The sequence below is a fragment of the Loxodonta africana genome, chromosome 4 (assembly GCF_030014295.1).
Source record: "Loxodonta africana isolate mLoxAfr1 chromosome 4, mLoxAfr1.hap2, whole genome shotgun sequence".
NCBI lineage: Eukaryota > Metazoa > Chordata > Mammalia > Proboscidea > Elephantidae > Loxodonta > Loxodonta africana.
The window spans coordinates 67,889,585-67,904,849 of NC_087345.1; positions in this window are offsets into that span (position 1 = coordinate 67,889,585).

The following is a 15,265-nucleotide window of genomic DNA, read 5'->3' on the forward strand; positions in this document are numbered from 1 at the left end:
ATCTGTGCTAGACCCAATACATGAAATATTAAAGCAATCTTAGATTATTATTTATTAATCATGTATTGCTACTTGAGAAATCAAAACTTATTAGCTTGAAGAAAACTTTATTTTGTTAGCATTTCCAAGATTACCTCCTTGGTGTTCTTCTAATATACACTCTTTCTGGACCATCTCACCCATGCCTATGGCTTTAGTGCCCATCATCTTGAACACAGTCAGTTCCAGGTTCTGTACCTCTTACTAAGAAGTCCTCCGAGTTCTGAGCTCACATTTCCAGCCATTTTCCTGGCACTTTCCCCTGGATGTCTTACAGGCACCTCAAATTCAAACCCCCCACCAAAAACCAAAAAAAACAAAAAACCGGTTGCCCTGAATTCTGACTCATGGCAACCCCATAAGTGTCAGTGTAGAACTATGCTCCATAGTGTTTTCAATGGCTGATTTTTCAGAAGTAGATTTCCAGGTCTTTCTTCTGAGGTGCTTCTGGGTGGACTAGAATTCCCAACCTTTTGGTTGGCAGCCAAGTGCATTAACTGTTTGCAACACCTGGGGACTCCAAATTGTTCGAAATTGCACATTTTTTCCTCTCAAACCTACTGCCCCTCCTCTGTTTTCTCTCTTAGGTGCCCAAACCAGAAACTTGGAAGTCAATCCTAGACTCTCTTTCTCCCCAATTCCATAACTAATTGAGCCTTAGGTCTTGTTGACTATGTTTTCTATCTTTTGGATCATCTTGCTATCCTGCAACTCCATTGCAAGTCCCTGGGTGAATAATTGCCTTTAGTATCCTGACTGGTTTCTCTGCCTTAGATTTGCCCTACCTCAATTCATCCCTCCTTTTAGATACTAGTATTTCTACTTCCTAATGCCAAAAATGGTTATATTAATTCTTCTCACATGGCATGCAGGATCCTTTAGCATCCACTCTTGTCTCTTTCCAGCCTTCTTTCCCATTATTTCTTCCGTTTCCAGTTCCCACAAAGTTCCGTGCTCTTTGGCACTTTGGTGATTTTGCTCATGTAGTCCCCTCTGCATAGAAGCCCTTTGGCTTTCATTTGCCTACCTGAAAGTGACGCCTGTTCTTCAGTACACTTTAAGTTTGTAACCTGGCCCTTGAGCCTCCCAGTGCTTCTGCGCAGGGGAAGCCCTCCTCAGTGCGCCTGCGCAGCCAACATCTTGCTACCTAAGCACATGAAAGCCCTGCCTCCCCGCCATTTGGGGAGTCGGCTCTGAGGACCTTCCTTCTGGCTCTTTGCTCTGTACATTGCAAATAAAGTTACTTTCTTCTTCTCAAAGGCCCATGTCCAGATTACTGGCAAGTGTGAGCGCGCCGGGAGAGGACCCCCCTTCCCGGGTTCCATAACAAGCACTCAGTGGGAGTACATCCCGATCTTTCAATTTTCGACCTCTGTGTAGTCCCACAACTCCTTGTGCGTATCTCCGTTATAGAATTTATTACACTGTATGGTTATCGTTGATTTTCTTGCTTGTCTCCATCAATAAACTTCATCTTTTAGCACAGAGTCATGTAATGTTCATTTTTTTCCTCTGGTGCCTATAGCAGTGCTGGGCACATAATAGAAATAAGTAAAAATTGTATTAAACTAATTGGGTAAAATAATTTTTATTAGAAGGAATGAAAAATTTTATGTCTTCAAGGATTTTTTTGAGAGGGGAGGTGTCTATATGATACTGCATCAGTATATTAAAAAATTATGGTGGAATAATGCTACATTTTTATGTAATATAATTTCACATTTTTTTTTTTTTAAGTATTGATTAGGTTTCTATTGGATTCACCCATTTGCCTCCTTTGTGGAAGTAGCATGATATAATTATGCAATGGATAATAAAGGGTCCTTGAAATGGGATGGGGTCCATAAGAAAGTTGTTTTTGCTTAAATGCTTCCTTTTTCAAGGGATGAGCCAAAGTACTCCTGTGCTGCAGTTTCTAACTGCCTGACACTGGTTGGGTGGGGTGGGGTTTGGGTAGGGCAAATTGTGCCATTAAGCTGAATCCTAGAGAGGGGTGAAAATCCAGGAGTATGAAGGGGGTCCTTTCTCCTCGAATATCTGGGAAGGCCTGTTAATAACACTGTCTTGAAGATCAAGGCACCCATGATTACTATAAGCCCCAGCTTTAGGATTATTTTCATCCTAGATTTTCTCAACTATGGCTGAATTGTAGAAATCAAGAGGCAGAATCGGGGATTCCACCGGGGGGTGATGCTGTAGGAATCACACTTAAGCCATTTTTTGGGAGACTCATGAAATAAAAGAGCATCGTTAGGAGGATCTCACAATTTTATGTTGTCTCCTGGGAACTCTTGAAAACATACAGAAATGATTTCTTGGATGTGAAGAGTCTTCAGTATTTCACGGTTTAATTGTGAGGATTTACTTTAGCAAGTTAGATTTATCCACTGAAGACTCCCACCTGAAATGTGAAGCGGAGGAGAATTTGGTTCTGACAAGCAATGTTTCAGAGTTGTCCCCGGGAGGCCCCTTGCTGTGTTGACTGGGGAAATCTTTTGATGTTTCAGAAGGCTTCTTAGCACAATCCTTTCTTTGGCCTATTTTTCTTCTTTTTTTTTCTTTTGTTGAAGTTGGTCCCTCATTTCATTATACTTACTGCCACAAGATAACTGACGTATATTTTACTCACACCTATGTTGAGCTGAACACTTTATCCTACTCAAAGATCATTCTCTTCCATAGTAAATACTTAATTTTATCCCAACTTTTTGAAAACAAGGCTTTTTTCATTTTCAAGGATAAACAATTTATTCTTTAACCCTATGGTTTAGATGGATAATATATGTTCATTTCTTTTCACATCTGGGTATATTTACATAAATATTATTTTACTCCTTTTATTACAGAGTCTCAGTTTTTATTCTATCAAATATATTTCGTATGGTATCTTCATGGTTGGTATGATCACTAAATGCAGAACAATGCCTCACATGCCAGCACATCTTTTAAATAATATATCAACATCATATTTTGCCATTTTGACAAAATTTCTCTTTAACCCCTAAGTATAGATTTTGATTCCCCAACACATTTTGTTGTCCATGATTAATATCTCAATTTGTATAATTTCTTTATATGTGTGGTTTATATAACTGTTTCAAACAATGTGATCACAGAATGTAAAACAACATAACGAGAGAAATGCATAGAACTCGAGTCTCTTGCATTTGATTGTATTATTGATTTAATGGTAATCTTATTAACTGTGTAACTTTCCAAAGTGTTTCCAAACGTTACTTCATATTGCTAAGCAGAGAAGCTGTCCTTTGGAAAGCTGTACAGATAATTTTGCAGAAAGGACACAGTCATTGCAAAGTACGTTTTAGCTAGAAGCTAAAGCAAATAAAAGCTGCAAATGAACCAATAAAAAAAGAAAGAGAAAGGCATTTGGAAAATAAATCCTGTGATTCACTTAGAGAAGAACTGTATGTTTCCTTTACCTGTTATAGTGGTATACCAGTTGGCTGGCCAGCCCCTAAAACCTTCATATCCTGTTTTCCAATTATAGAGCTACCATTTAATGCATCTCCAGTGTTGAGCAATGACATTTTGGATCATTTAACTAACTTCTTTGTGCAGGTTACCCTCCTTTATCAGAACCATAAAAATGAGACTGACGGCAGCCTTTATAGTCACTGTGAAGAATAGCCTAATAAGTTGGTGAGTCACGAACTCATTCTTTCCTGTTGCCCAGTATTTCTAGCAAAGCTGAAAGGTCGAAGGGAAAAGTAACCATACATTTTGTAAACAGACAAAGAAATGTAGTGACAATGTTAACTCTGACAATATTAAAGCCAGTATGAAAAATAATGTGTTTACATATCTTAAAATCAAAGTAATCACTGCATAGTAATGAGGCTTAAATTTGTGTGATCAGGTGAAATCATGATATATATCTGCTGGAAAATATACTCAAAATCACCTGGAGCCACAATAATTTGCAGAATTTTTCACCTTAGAAAATTGCTCCATAGACTGTTTATTTTAAACCATCTTTGTGTAGTATTTTAATAATATAAGATGACCAGTTAAATGTTTTCTGCTCACTATTACTATAACATTAGATGAGTGAATAACATAAATACACTTCTGTGTTCTGCCACTGATAAGGCTGGCATGGTAAAAGGCTTCCTCCTTTGTTTTCAGGATTTAAATTATTGGGTTGGACAGTGTTATGGATTGAATCATGCCCCCCATCAAGAAGATATGCTGAAGTCTGAAGCATTGGTACCTGCAAATGTGACCTCATTTGGAAACAGTCTTTGAAGATGTTATGATTTAAGTTAACACAAGGTTATACTGGGGTAGGATGTGTCCTAACCCAATATGAATGGTGTCCTCATAAAAGAGAAGATACATGGAGGCACAGAGGGAAGATGGCCATGTGAAGATGGAGGCAGAGATTGGAATGACCTATAAGCCAAGGAATGCCAAGGATTGCCAGCTGGCAGTCACTGGAAGCTAGGAGAGAGGTAGGGAACAGATTCTTCCTCAGAGCCCTCAGAAGTCAGTACTGTGATTTCAGACTCCTAACCACCAGAACTGTGAGAAAATAAATTTCTGTTCTTATAAGACACCGATTTGTGGTACTCTGTAATGGCGGCCTTAGGAAACAGATATATTGAGAGAAATAACTGCATACCTAAATTCTTTCTGATGGGGACAACACTTTCAAAAGAATTTAGACTTAAGCTCTCTTTTTCTGAGATTTGAGTGGTCAAAAAGGAAATCCAAATCCTAAATCTACCTTTTTCTACTGTATTCCAGAAGAAATCACATTTTCATACTGGTTTTTGCCAGGTAATATCGTGAGGGTATTCAGACCGTATGTTCACAAATGACATAAAATTTTGATTTTTGATGCATCGTCTCCAAATGTGGTTATACCTAGCATCTCGGTGATGGGATGCATCGCATACCTTTAAACGCACATCTTGTCATTGGATTACATTGTCACGGGTTAATATTTTAGAATAAATCCTGCAATTACCTTGTGAAGATTGCATTGTAGTATGTGTGTGGGGGAGGGGGAGTGTTAAAAATATTACTTTGCCAAGTGTTAATATTTACATAATTTTTGTAACCCATTATGCGTATTTCTTCCATTTTAAATGAAATGAGAGTCTCAAAAAAAAAAAAAAAAAGAAAGAAAGAAAGAAACCGGCTCTTTCTTGACCTCTGAGAGCCTTTAAGAAAAAAAGAAATACAAATAATACACGTGAGAACCTAAATGGTTTTTCCCTGGAAATAACTGTGTGGTTTATAGAGGCGTGAAGTAAGATTCAAGGAAAGAGTCTTACCTAGAAATTAGGCAGGGGGAGTTGGGACTAAAAAAAAAGGAAGAAAGAAAAAGACAGAGAGATACAGTGAGGTGCAGAGGTAGAGAGAGAGAGAACTTAAGACATCAGAGTATGCACATTAGCTAGACATGATTTCAAAAAGAGTTGTTCACCTTTTGATTATCTAAGCATTGACTGGGACACATTTACCATTTTATCTATCCTAGTTTAACCTGAAGGGGCCTGTATGATGCAATGGTTAAGCATTGCTATCTGAAAAGTCAACACTTTGAACCCACCAGCTGCTCCACTGGAGAAAGATGTGGTGGTCTGCTTCTATAAACATTACAGCATTGGAAACCCTATGGGGCAGTTCTACTCTGTCCTGCAGGGTAGCTGAGTTGGAATCCACTCAACAGCAATGGGTTTGGTTATTGCTTTTTTTTTTTTTTTAGTTTATCTTGGGAGTCTTTGGGTGGTACAAACAGTTAATGCTCTCAGCTGCTAACTGAAAGGCTGGTGGTTTGAATCTACCCAGAGGCACCTCAGGAGAAAGCCCTGGCAATGGACTTCTGAAAAATCAGCCATTGAATACTCTATGGAGCACAGTTCTACTCTGACACATATGGGGTTGCCATGAATTGGAATTGACTCAACGGCATCTGGTAGTTTAACCTGGGAATGCCCCCTTTCAGCAAAGCACAGATACAGTTTTGTTTGAACCCTAAAAAGTGTTAATATTTTCAAGTTGAACACCAGGGAAGTTATTTTCCTTCTGGTAAGCCATTTTTTGAAGCATCCAAATGGTAAATTGTAAGTGGTGATTTTTTTTGTGGGAGTACTGTCTCCTATTCTTTCTTCTGTTTCTTTTTCTCCTCATGAAGCATTTCTTTTTGCTGCTCTGAGCCTTGCATCAAGTCCTATGCCAGGCTTATATCCTTCTTTCCTCCTGATTGAACCTGTTCTGGATCAGCTGTGGTATCGTCTCACCAGCTCTGCAGAACTAATACATACTAAGTTCTCCAAAGGGTGGTCACTGGACCAAGAGCATCAGTATCTTCTGGGAGCTTATTAGGAATGTGAATTTTGGGACCCTACCCTAGAAGAATTGGAAACTTTGGGCGTGGGGGCCAGCAATCCGTGTTTTAATAATATATTAAAGCCCTCCAGGTGATTTTGAGTCATGCTACAGTGTTATTCATTGGTAATAGCTGAACATTTTTGTTTTAATAGGAGACACTATCTTCACTAAAAATGCATTTTTAGTAGTGGAATTTCAGAGTATCAGTAACAAAGGGAAGTTATTCTGCCGTCCCTGAGATTATACCACTAAGTAACTCTACTTATGCACAAAATGGTTGCTGTTTTGGGTACAAATGCTAAAATAAATTATTTGAAGTTGCAAATAAATCAGGTGGTAGGCAAGTTAAGAGTGAATACACCAAACCCTACTCTTTGCCGTTGAGTCGATTCTGACTCATAGCGACCCTATAGGACAGAGTAGAACTGCCCCATAGGGTTTCCAAGGCTGTAGTCTTTTACAGAAGCAGGCTGCAACATCTTTCTCTTGTGGAGCCGTTGATGGGCTCAAACTGCTGACCTGTCAGTTAGCAGCCAAGCACTTAACCACGGCACCACCAGGGATACTAGTTACAGAGAACTAGGTTGTAAAAGATTTGGTTTTAGTTTGTTAATAATGAGGTAGGGAAAAGATCGAAAAGAAATTTGCCACTTTATTGCAAACATGGCAAGCTTCCCCCCTCCTTTTATCTTTTTGTATTTGACCTTGAATGATTACAAGAATGGCTACAAAGCCACTAAAAATTAAAGGTCATCTTACTACAAAGGAATTTTTATGCAGTCGCTTTAATGTTGATAGATCTAGATTCCAGACTGTTATTAACTTTCTCAGTGGTTTTATGCAAATGAATTACTTTGTCCTTCAATTTCTCTTTCTGTTGTAGATATTTTCAATCTATGGGTATAAAGGGTATATGGGAATGGAGACAAAAACTATTGGAAAATATTTTTATAATAATTTACTCTTTCTAAGCTATGATCATGAATACCGGTGTGCTTATTATATAAAGCATGTTTTCTCTTTTGTGTTTCTTCTACACAGACCCTTCTTGTTCTCAGAAGTTAGATTATCGAGGCAACCCTGAGGAATTATGTGAATTATATACTAGTCAAGTTATCATTGCAGTCAAGAGTTTAAATATTACTTTCAGCTCGGGGTGTATATATCGTTATGGTATTGTTTTTGTTGTTGTTAGGTGCCGTTGAGTCGGTTCCGACTCCTAGCGACCCTATGCACAACAGAACGAAACACTGCCCGGTCCTGAGCCATCCTTGCAATCACTGTTATGCCTGACCTCATTGTTGTAGCCACTGTGTCATTCCACCTCATTGAGGGTCTTCCTCTTTTCCGCTGACCCTGTACTCTGACAAGCATGATGTCCTTCTCCAGGGACTGATCCCTTCTGATAACATGGACAAAGTATATAAGACGCAGTCTTGCCATCCTGCCTTCTAAGGAGTATTCTGGCCGCACTCCTTCCAAGACAGATTTGTTTGTTCTTTTGGCAGTCCATGGTGTATGCAATATTCTTCTCCAACACCACAATTCAAAGGCGTCAGCTCTTCTTTGGTCTTCCTTATTCACTGTCCAGCTTTCACATGCATATGATGTGATTGAAAATACCATGGCTTGGGTCAGGTGCACCTTAAGAGGTCCTCTGCAGCAGATTTGTCCAAGGCAACGCGTCTTTTGCTTTCTTGACTGCTGCTTCCATGGCTGTTGACTGTGGATCCAAGTAAAATGAAGTCCTTGACAACTTCAATCTTTTCTCCGTTTATCATGATGTTGCTCATTGGTCCAGTAGTGAGGATTTTTGTTTTCCTTCTGTTGAGGTGTAATCCATACTGAAGGCTGTGGTCTTTGATCTTCATCAGTAAGTGCTTCAAGTCCTCTTCACTTTCAGCAAGCAAGGTTGTGTCATCTGCATAATGCAGGTTGTTAATGAGTCTTCCTCCAATCCTGATGCCCCGTTCTTCTTCATATACTCCAGCTTCTCGGATTATTTGTTCAGCATACAGATTAAATAGGTATGGTGAAAGAATTACAACCCTGATGCACACCTTCCTGACTTTAAGCCAGTCAGTATCCCTTTGTTCTGTCCGAACAACTGCCTCTTGATCCATGTAAAGTTTCCTCATGAGCACAATTAAGTGTTCTGGAATTCCCATTCTTCGCAGTGTCATCCATAGTTTGTTATGATCCACACAGTCGAATGCATTTGCATAGTCAATAAAACACAGGTAAACACCCTTCTGGCATTCTCTGCTTTCAGCCAGGATCCATCTGACATCAGCAATGATATCCTTGGTTCCATGTCCTCTACTAAAACCAGCCTGAATTTCTGGCAGTTCCCTTTTGATATACTGCTGCAGCCGTTTTTGAATGATCTTCAGCAAAATTTTGCTTGCGTGTGATATTAATGATATTGTTCTATAATTTCCACATTCGGTTGGATCACCTTTCTTGGGAATAGGCATAAATATGGATCTCTTCTAGTCAGTTGGCCAGGAACCTGTCTTCCATATTTCTTGGCACAGACGAGTGAGCACCTCCAGCGCTGCATCTGTTTGTTGAAACATCTCAATCAATATTCCATCAATTCCTGGAGCCTTGTTTTTCGCCAATGCCTTCAGAGCAGCTTGGACTTCTTCCTTCAGTACCATCGGTTCCTGATCATATGCCACCTCTTGAAATGGCTGAACATTGACTAACTCTTTTTGGTATAATGGCTCTGTGTATTCCTTCCATCTTCTTTTGATGCTTCTTTGATGTTATGGTATACAAATGAAAAGTGTGCACATGCACAATCTCACCAATAAGGACAAAATGCACAAGCAACCACAAGGGCTGATTGTTTTATGGGGACCAAAATCCTCTTCCTTTTTTGTGGTAATATGTTACTGCCACGTAGTAGGTTTATGAATAGAACAAATGAATAGACTAGACGGCACTGGGCACTGGGTTATTATTTCTAAAGCAAAATGAACAGGAAGGACTTAGTTCGTCTTTAGTTAAGAATGTGGGTGACATTTGGCTCTAAGGAAGGCATGGTGAAGAGAGCAGAAAAAAGGTTACCCAGGAAGATTTCACACAGACCCTTCAGAGTTCAATTTAATAGCTTTTGACTGCATATTTATCTTGCTTCTGTAAGGATTTTCTGCAAGCTAACCTTTTAAGGCAGCTAGAGGAATAGCGAAGAGAGAGAAGAACACCAAGTTTCCCAGAAACTGGCAGGGTAATGACTATGACTGTGCAATCACCTTTAACGCCACTTGCAGAACTCCAACCTGGCTGCTTCACCAAGGGCCCAAAGCCACTGACACATGGGTGACTTTGAGCAGCTGAGCCAGCCCAAGTTTATGTCTGATCTATCTCAGACACAATAATCTTTTTTTTTAATCTAGCATTTTCTACCTCATTCTCTCAAAGCACTATGCAAATATTTGCTGATCTTCCCAACATCTGATGAAGACACTAAAATAAATGTATTTAATCTCACTGGTGTATGGATGGGTGTGCTAGGAAGAAATCTAATGATCTCCTGTACTTCATGTCTTTAGTGATAATATACACAGTGTGGGATAGGAGAAAGAGTCTGACCTTTGAAGTTGGAGAGAACTGGTTCTGCATCCCAGATCAACCACTTTATTTTTGGCATTGGCAGGTTATTTAACCTTTCAGAACCCTAGTTTTTCATCAGAAAAATGGCATAGTAATGCTAGTTTCATGCAAACCTTAAAAATGCTGTATGTAAAATGTGAAATGTCTGATGCCCAGCAAGCCCTCAACATTTAGTAAAAGTTCCAAGAGTCTTTAGTCTTTAATTTCATCTGTTATGTCATGTGAAGAGGAAATGCGTAGAAATTCTGGTCTGGGGGATTGGGCATTTACTGCTTTCAGGAGAATTTCTCAGTTGTATGTGGGTGGTAGCCCTGAATCCACCTTTTTATCCCATGACAAGGCATCACAATAAAGAAATTTTCATTTTTATCTAGGATGTATTTGTTAATCTGTGGTCAAGCTCTTAGCCAGATCTTTTGCAGGATTCCTTTGAAAGTCCTGAAAGAAAGAATTCATTTAGTACTTACACTCGCATCACTTAAATTTTATGTCTTTTAGGATTAAGCAACACTTGAAATTAACTTCTATTTTGAGCATTTACCTTTAATAAAAGCCAACAGTTGACTCCTGCTGTGATGGACACTCTCCTGGTACGACAACATCCAGGCCTTCAGGGTAAAAACTCAGGGACCAGCTGCTCACCGCTCATGGTCTCCTCTGCTGAAACAGGTCCAGCTGAACTCTGCTTTGTTCTCTGGGGTCTGGTCATTGCCTGGCTCTTTCTTGCTTGCTTCTGGGCCATCCACTCTGCCTGGTCCACTCCAGCTGCTTCCCATTCACTTCCTGATTTCACAGCTCACAGAGGGCTTGGGAATTCTTCCTGAGCCAGGCAGTGATCATCGTTCTTAACAGCTGGCAGTTTTCCTGCCAAGTGGGAGTCTTCCTCTTGCAGCATCCCGCACCTGTGTGCAGCTATATTGCTTCTGGATGTGTTCATGGCAGCCAGAGCTAAGAGCACGTACAACACAACCTGAGCTGAATTCTTGCTCTAGGCTGTAGGGGAGCCCGCCAACTGCACATCTCATTGGGGGCAATGGAAGTCACCCCTGCCCTGTCCCCACCTCCAACCCTTGGAGAAGCATTATCTAAGCAGACTTCTATGTATTCCTGTCCTGTCCTGCTCCATTTCCCCAAATGAGAACACTAAGGAAGGTCAGCAGACCTTGTAACTAGCTAATAAAAACTAGCTAAGCAGGGTTAAATCATGGAAAACACCAGAGGTCCAGACAGGAAATAGGGGCCAAGAAGAGCTTCAGATGGTTGACAAAAACAGGATTGGCTGTCCGTTCACTCTGGGGAATAAGTGGAGTAGGCCATGCTCGTTAACATTTTTGTGCCTCTGAGGATGTCTTCTTTCTCGAAGTTCTAGTTCCTAACCCAACTTCCTCTTTCCAGTAATATCCGGGTGTGGTGCAGCATTTTCCAGCTCCATGGAATACTAATGCCCTGAGGTGCTCTTTGAAGAAAAGTTTCCATGGTTGAATAACATTGTGCAATACTGTACACTGTAACTCACTTAGGAAGGTTCACAGAGTGTGTATTAGAGGCTCTTGGAAGTTCTGCTTTACCCAGAGGCTCCCAATGTTATTGGACCACAGAATGCTTCTTTCAAACAACACCTAATAACAGCCAGTTAAGTTAATGTTCAGGGGACATGTTGTTCCTTAAACCCGCCAAGCATACACCCATCTCAGGGCCTTTGTTCTTGCCGTTCCCTCTGCCTGGAATGCTCTGTCCATGGATATGCACATGGCTCACTCCCTCACTTTACTCAGGTCTCTGCTCAAATGTCATCTCAGAGAAGTCTTCCTTGGCGATCTTGTCTGAAAGAGCCTCCCCTTTCACCCCCATCCAGTCACTTTCTAATTGTTCCCTTGTTCTGCTTTAGTATTTTTTCATATCACTTACAGCTTTGATATTATAAGTCATTTATTTGTTAATATGTAAAAACTAATTTGAGAAGCCCTGGTGGCACAATGGTTAAGCACTCAGATGCTAACAGAAAGGTCATTGGTTTGAACCTACCATCTCCTCTGTGGGAGAAAAGATCTGGTGATCTGCTCCCGTAAGGATTACAGCCTAGGAAGCTCTATGGAGCAGTACCACTCTGTCACGTGGGGCCACTCTGTGTTGGAATTGACTTGATGGCAAACAATAGTTGACTTACTTTAGACAAATCGATTGTAATTGTTACAGGGGATCTCAGGTCTCGCTTGGCGTGGCCATAGAGACACAAAATGGGTGAAAGCAAAAGATTAAACTTTATTTGGTTGGCCAAGGAAAGGCACACATCAGGACTTACGTCTCCAAGATGGCTCCCTCAACAATGACTGAGACAGTTTTTACCAAAGGCAAGAATCGAGGAAGGGTCCTGGTGGGAAGGAGCAAGTTCGTTGATTGATCTGGCCTGAAAAGGCATTCTTGGGGCAGTTCTGTCGTCTGCGCTTGCTCAGTTCCAACGGGGGGGGGGGGGGGGGGGCGGGGCGCGGTCTCTGAAACTGGATCTTAAGCTTGGACCCTTCGTTTCTGAAAGTTTTCCCCCAATCTTGGGCTGCTAAAGTTTGGTTCTGTTTGGTGGGAGAAAAGTTCCGGGGTCACCCAGAGGAAGGGGTTCATAGTTCTGCGCATGTCAGGTGGGCCAGATTTGGTCTTAACTGGTTCTGTGGTCTGCAGACCCCAGCCTCTTGTTTTTCTTATCTTGGATAGGAAATTGGACAATTGCCTAAAAAACACCTGGAGACGCCAGTTAGAAGGGGAGGTGGCTCACGTTACTCTGCTTACAAGTTGGGGATTGGAAATGGTGCCTGGAGGCCGTTGGCTTCATAATTAAAATGGAAGGTCCATGAAAGCAGAAACATTCTTTTGGTCTCTGATATTCTAAGCTCTAGAATCATGTCAGGTGCAAAGTTGGCACTCAACAAATATTTGTCGAATAAATCAATAGTGGAAAAGAGAAAGGGATCTCAAGGAAGAAAACCTGGTATCAAACTTCTACTTGGCCCTTTTTCTCTCTCAGTGTGACTTTGGACAAATTCCTTCATTGCTTGAATTGTTGGTTTCTTTATGTAAAATGAGGAGAAATAATACCTGCCCTGCCCTTCTCATAGGAATATGAGGAGAGCTCAGCTGTGATGGTGCCCTGTAAACTGTCAGGGGCTAAACGAATAGTAAAAACAAACATGGTACTGTTGAGTTGATTCCGATTCATGGCATCTCCATGTAGTACAGAGTAGAACTGATCCAGAGGGTTTTCTTGGCTATAATCTTTATGTAAGGGGTTCGCCAGGCTCTTCTTCCGTGGAGCCACTAGATGGGTTTGAGCAGCCAACCTTTAGGTTACCAGCTGATTGTAAACCACTTTTCCCACCAGGACTCCTGAACCAATATCAAACCCGCTGCTGTCAAAGTGACCCTATAGGACAGAGTAGAACTGCTCCATAGGGTTTCCAAAGCTATAATCTTTCGGAAGCAGACTGCCACATCTTTCTCCTGCAAAACAGCTGGTGAATTGAGACAGCCAATCTTTTGGGTAGCAACTGAGTGCTTTAACCACTGTGCTATCAGAGACTATTATTAAAGATAAAATGCAAAAGAGAAGAGGGAGGTAACCCCTATGGCTGGGATCAGATTAGCTGGGAGTATGAGGATAGGTTGTTTTGACATAAGGCGGGCGGGGGGAGGGGTGGGATAGGAAGGACCCTGAAAAGGCAGTGTGAACTGGAAAGGAAAGACCCCATGATGTTGTCCTACAATCACAGGGAACTGGAAGAAGTATTTAAGAGAGGGAAAAATATATACAAGACGAGGCTGGTGGGGCAGTCTGATAGTTACTGCTTTTTGAATGTTTACTATATCTGTGGCACTATGCTTTTTAGACAAAGTTCATTTAATCTGCGTGACAACCTTATGGGGTAAGCATTGTCTAGGTTTCGTTTGTGAGGAAACTCAGGCAGAGGGCATTTCGATTTACCCAAGGTCACATAAGAGTCCAGACCTAAATACTGATCTGTCTGAGGCCCAAAGATCTCTTGCCTCCCATCCACCCTAGTTGGGTCTGCCTCTCATCCTATTTGGAAGTGGCACTGCACAGGTAAGGGCTAGGTTAACCAGGGAACACCTGTTAGCCTCTTCCTTAGCTCTGTATAGGAAAAACGTTGAACTGTATACCCACAGGATGCCACAAACGTTGCTGATCCATACAACCATCCGTGTGGGTTGCTCTTTAGGGGGAGGGAGGGGGGAAGGAAAGGGGAAGGTACGAAGTTATTAAGATGTAGCAGCGGTTTTGGTTTTGTTATAGGTGGAAATGCTTAGAAAAAGGAAATTTTTGAGGCTGGGGTATGTGGAAAATGCTACTAGCCTTGTTTACTTGTATTATTTTCTGTTGCCAGGGCTTATTTCTTCTTAAATCTTGTTTTTCTTGGTTTTTAAATCATGTGTCAATATTATTTTCATGTCCCCATCCAAAAATTATAAATGTCTTCAGTAACAAATGTTGGAAATGGATCAATTGAATAAGACCTAATATTCTCTGTGTTGCCAATGTTTGCCTAATGAAGACCTAAATCAACTTTGAAAACCTTTATTTGGATATTAAATTCCATAAAGACTTCTTCCTACCAATACCATAGTAGTCTTGGTGTGTGACACTGACCCCCATTGAAGACATTGGGAACTATGCCCATAAAATAGGGGACTATGGCTGAAAATCAAAGCTTGACAATTTTAGAATATGGGATCATTGAAATCTCTGGGATAAAATGAACATGCTAAATATCTTTTCTACTCCACAGAGCTGCTTTCCTTGTAGATGTTGTCAGGGAGTGAGTCTGGAAGGAGGCAAAACGGGGCTAATAATAGCCTTTGCGTCTCTGGGTTGTCATGAAGATTACATAAGATAATGCAAGTGGAGCATCTGGCACATGGTAAACACTCAGTAAATATTAGCCAGGATCATTTTCACAACCGCTATCCTCTCCATCCTCAGTGATGATATAAGTTCGTGAGGGAAGTACCAGTACTAGTTGTTGTAGAGTTCAATCTGACTCATGGTGACCCCACGTGTATCAGAGAAGATCTGTGCTCCACAGGCTTTTCACTGGCTGATTTCTCAGAAGTGAATTATCAGGACTTTGTTCTGAGATACTTCTGGGTGGACTCAAACCTCCAACCTTTCTGTTAGCAGCTGAGTACATCAACTGTTTGCACCATCCAAGAACTGTTTAACTCATCTAAATGATTCTGA